General features: G+C 54.6%; 1 long non-coding RNA gene across 2 annotated transcripts; it reads left to right on the top strand.

Annotated features, from left to right (window-relative positions):
* The first annotated feature begins 1636 nt into the window (after positions 1 to 1636).
* LOC108508449 lies at positions 1637 to 3318 on the top strand. 2 transcript variants are annotated; one of them, XR_001878404.1, is made up of 3 exons: positions 1637 to 1970; positions 2083 to 2279; positions 2601 to 3318. It is a non-coding gene; the product is annotated as an uncharacterized LOC108508449 (long non-coding RNA). The 2 variants fall into 2 exon arrangements; XR_001878403.1 differs by having other exon boundaries at positions 2083 to 2320; positions 2525 to 3318.
* Positions 3319 to 4704: the final 1386 nt, after the last annotated feature.

Genomic DNA, 4704 nt, shown 5'->3' with positions numbered 1-4704 from the left:
GCAGAGAGTGCCGGGGGATGCGATGCTGGGAGGGGCAGGGCTGGGAGATCCCGGGGCTGTGGGAGCAGGGGATGGGCAAGGGGGAGTCGCTGGACACTCATGAACCTCAGCTCAGCCCCGTTCTTATTAGAAAAGAAGAAAAAATAGAAAGTTCTAAAGAAAGGGAAAAAATGTTTATTGGTGTATCAAGAATTCATGGGGAAAAATGATCCAGTTGTGCTCAGGTCCTTTGCAAGGATCAAAGGACAGAGACTGTAAACCCAGTTCTTATGAGGTGTGGAAGCCCTGTGTTTCCTGACAGCCCAGTCCTGGGGACATCCCGCTGCCCGTGCTGGGGACAGCAGCCCCGTGGGCTGCCAGGGTGGGCCGTGGTGGGGAAGGGTGGATGGGAGCTGTGCTGCCCCGGCCACTGCGGCATTGTGGGGCTCAGGGTGACCCGTTGCTCTTCTTGTGTCCTACTCCTTTTCCTGCCAGGGCTGAATGGTCTCCCCACCATCGCTGCTCTCCCAGGCAAGGCATCCCAGGGGTTTAATGCAGACTGAGTGAGAAACCTCACTGTCTTTCTGCAGAGTCATAACACTAATGAAAGAAAGCTGAGCTCCTGGTAGAAGTCCTGAGCTGGATCACTTTGGATTTCAGGCTTTAGTTTTTATCAGGGTTTAATTAGAATCAAGTTCCCTGGGTTTTAGCGGGCACATCAAGCTTTAATTTTTCTCAGAAAGGAGCTGCTCAAGGTGGAAGCTCAATGCTCTGATCGTGGCTGGGTTCATGTGAGGATGGTGGGACAGAGCTGCTGAGGGTTCCCTTGGGGACATGAGCACGTGTGATGTGGTGTTTGGGGTTGTGTGGGTGGTTTTTCACCAGCACAACTGAGCTCTGTGCCTGGGCTGGGCATCCCTGAGCTGCGCAGAGATCCCGGGGGTGTCTCACTGGATCCCCTGGCTTGGACAAGCTGCCCTAGTTCTACAGCCTGGTTTGGTGTGAGTGTCCTGAAGAAGGATCCTGCTGGGAGGAGAAGGGTTGATGGGAAAAGAAGTTTCAATGAAGCCTTTCTGGGTTTGGTGTGAATATTGGAAAGATCTGCTGAACATTCCTTGCTCCTCTGGAAAAGCCAAAAGAGCCTTCTGAGCACGGAGCTGAGGATGAGCCAAGTGGCCAGAGAAGTGGATGTTGCTCAGAAGTGGACATTGCCCAGCAAGGCAGAATGGGAGATGCGGCGAGGGTTGGAGCCCCTGTGCTGTGTGGAAAGGCTGAGAGAGTTGGGGTTGCTGAGGCGGGAGAAGAGAAGGCCCCGGGGAGGCCTCAGTGCGGCCGGGCAGGAGCTGAAGGGGCCCAGAGGAGAGCTGGGCCAGAGTGTTCAGCAGGGCCTGTGGGGAGAGGACAAGGGGGGATGGCTTTACACTGAAGGAGGAGGACTCAGCTTTGATTTGCTTTAGGAAGATGTTCTTTTGCACTGTGGGTGTTGAAGCCCTGGCAGGGGCTGTTCAGAGAGGCTGTGGATGCCCCATCCAAGGGAATGTTCAAGGCGTGCTTGGACAGGGCCCTGAGCAACCTGGTGCGGTGGAAGGTTGTTCAAGCTTGAAGAAGATGATTTTTAGGGACCCTTCCAAGTCAAACCAGTCCAGGATTCCATCATTCTACAGTCTCCATCCCCCACTGTGGAGTGTCCTTGGACCTCCTGTGACATCCCAGCTGCCAGAGCTGTGCCCGTGTTCCATGTGGAACTGCCAGGGCCCAGCGACGAGCACAACGCAGCCATTCCCCTGCTGCCAGCGAACCTTCAGCAGCTCGCAGCGAATCCCTGTCACCTGGTCCAAGACAACCCTTCACCCTGCTCCAAGAGCACCTTTCCTCCTGCTCCCAGCACCCTATCCTTACGAGCTCCCTGATAGTCCGTCAGTCCGGAACTCTCCCTGCTGACTGGATCTCAGCATCGATCCTGCAGGATGTGCAGTTTTGTCCCAGTGAAGGTACAGTGCCATTCCATGGAGGTGGGCACCCCATGACTACGTGGGATGGCATCCCCTGTGGGGATGGTTTGGGACAGAGACCCCTCTCTGAGGTTTTTCTCCCTTGCTGCAGGGTCAGAGAGACAGTGAGGAAGCCATGGATGTGGACGTGGTGTTAGATATGGAGGAGAGTATGGATGTGGATGTTGAAGAGACTTTGGAAGAGATGGAAGTTGATGTGGTGGACAAGATCGAGGATATGGAAGTGGATGAAGAAGATGAGGTTGAAGACATGATTCTAGGATGAGGAGAGTCCCCCATCAGCAGCAGGTCAGGCCCGCCCTGGCCATGCCCTGCCCCGGGGACAGCGGGTCACCTGCCGCCAGGCTGGGGCTGGGCTGGGTGGCCCCGCTCAGGGACACGGTGCCCCGTGCCCTGGATTGTGGCGGCACAACCCCCAGCCCCGGCCTGCCCTGCGCCTGCTTTGGGCCACACGAGCCCCGTGCCAGCGCCTGGGGCCCGGCTCCCATCCCCAGCCGGGCTCAGGCCTGGCGCCAGAGTCCCGCTGTGCCCAGCGTGGGCCAGGCTGGGGGCACAGGGAACGGCCAGCAGGGCCCGACTGCACTGACCGTGCCCTTGCTTTTCTTGCAGGACTGACGGACGTGCCGGTCATGGAGTGGCACTTTGTACATATGTTTGATATCTTCATCATTGTTTTGTAAATATATTTTATAGGTAATAGGTTTTATTAAGAATATAGGGTTTTTTATAAAGAGATTGTTGGTTTTTTTCTTAAGAAGATTTTTGTTTTTCTAAAGAAGATACTTGTTTTTTTAAGAAGATATTTTTATTAGAAGATTCTTGTTCTTATTAAGAGTGTTTTTTATATTAGAAGGTTATTGTCTTTACTAAGAAGAGTTTTTTAGGAAGTAGCTTGTTGTTTCTAGTAAGAAGATAGTTGTTTTTATAAGAAGATAGTTGCTTTTTTAAAGAAGATACTTATTTTTATTAGGAAGATTTATATTTCTATATAGAAGATTGTTGTTTTTATAGAGAAGATTTTTGTTTTTACTAAGAAGATTTTTGTTTTTATGAAGATTCTTATAATGAAAATATATTCTGTATAGATGTTTACTGTGTTGTTGTTTTATTGTCCTTGTGTAACTCCATTGTCTGGGGGTGCTGGCACGGCCCCCCCGGGCTGGGGGTACCTGTGCCCAGAGGGGTCCCCCTTGGGAAGGTGGCGGCCCTGGGCACTGCTGGTGTTGCTGGGCTGGGGCAGAGCGGTGTCCCCAAGAGCAAAGCTGTCCCCAGCAGAGAGGGGGGTCTGACATGAGCGGCCCCTGCAGAGCTGCCCCAAAGCAGGCAGGAAACCTGACCTCAGTGCCTGGCAAGGTTATGGAGCAGATCATCCTGAGTGCAATCACAGGGCATCCACAGGACCAACAGGGGCTCAGCCCCAGCCAGCATGGATTTAGAAGGGGCAGGTCCTGCCTGATCAGTCTGATCTCCTGGCGGATGAGGGGAAGGCTGTGGATGTGTCTGCCTGGACTTCAGCACCGTCTCCCACAGCACACTCCTGGAAAAGCTGCAGCCACGGCTTGGACAGGGGTACTCTGTGCTGGGTTAGGAACTGGCTGATGGCTGGGCCCAGAGAGTGGTGGGGAACGGTGCTGCATCCAGCTGGGATCCATCACCAGTGGTGTCCCCAGGGATCAGTGCTGGGCCCAAGTTCTATTTAATATCTTAATTGATGATCTGGATGATTTTGCAGATGACACCAAGTTGGGGGGGAGCGTTGATCTGCTGGAAGGCAGGAGGGCTCTGCTGAGGGACCTGGACAGACTGGAGAGTTGGGCTGATTCCAACAGGATGAGGTTCAACCAGGCCAAGTTTGGCCACAACAACCCCCTGCAGTTCTACAGGCTGGGGACAGAGTGGCTGGAGAGCAGCCAGGAAGGAAGGGACTGGGGGTTCTGATTGACAGGAAGCTGAACAGGAGCCAGAGTGTGCCCAGGTGGCCAAGAGGGCCAATGGATCCTGGCCTGGATCAGGAATATTGTGGCAGCAGGACCAAGGAAGCAATTCTGCCTCTGTACTCGGCACTGTGAGGAGCCGTGAGGGGCTGTGAGGGGCCATGAAGAGCTGTGAGGAGCCATGAGGGGCCGTGAAGGGCCACGAAGAGCTGTGAGGGGCTGTGAAGGGTTGTGAGCAGTCGTGAGAAGCCATGAGGGGCTGTGAAGCACCATGAGGGGCCAGGAGGGAACTTGAGGGGAATGAGGGGCTGGGAGGGGTCGGGAGGGGCTGTGAGAGGACATGAAGCATGAGGGGATGTAAGGGGCTATGAGGGGCAGTGAGGGGCCACAGGACCCTGCCTCCTGGCAGGAGGAAGGTCCCTCAATGTTCCTGTATCAAATCAAGGTTGTCATACACCGAGAGTCTTCCTTGACTGAAGTGGCTGAATTAATAGGATTTTGGACAGAAAGCAGAAAAATCTAAGCGTGAGGGCAGGTCCCAGGAACCTGCTCTGCTGGTGGAGAGCAGCTCTCCCTGCCCAGGACACCCTCCCCATCCCAGCCTGGAAGGGCTGGGTTGGGCTCTGAGGCCCTTTGGAGAGCAGCAGATCTGTGCCCCCGGCCGGCTGGTGCAGAAAGCAGAGTGTCCCAGCAGAGTCCCAGTGCTTTGGAGGGAAAAATGGAAAGGGACTGGGAGAAAGGAGGAGGGTGAAAAAAGGGGGGGGGGGGGGGGGGGGGGG

Source organism: Lepidothrix coronata, unplaced genomic scaffold (assembly GCF_001604755.1).
Source record: "Lepidothrix coronata isolate B3197 unplaced genomic scaffold, Lepidothrix_coronata-1.0 Scaffold298, whole genome shotgun sequence".
NCBI lineage: Eukaryota > Metazoa > Chordata > Aves > Passeriformes > Pipridae > Lepidothrix > Lepidothrix coronata.
This window is presented reverse-complemented; position numbering and strand designations above follow the sequence as displayed.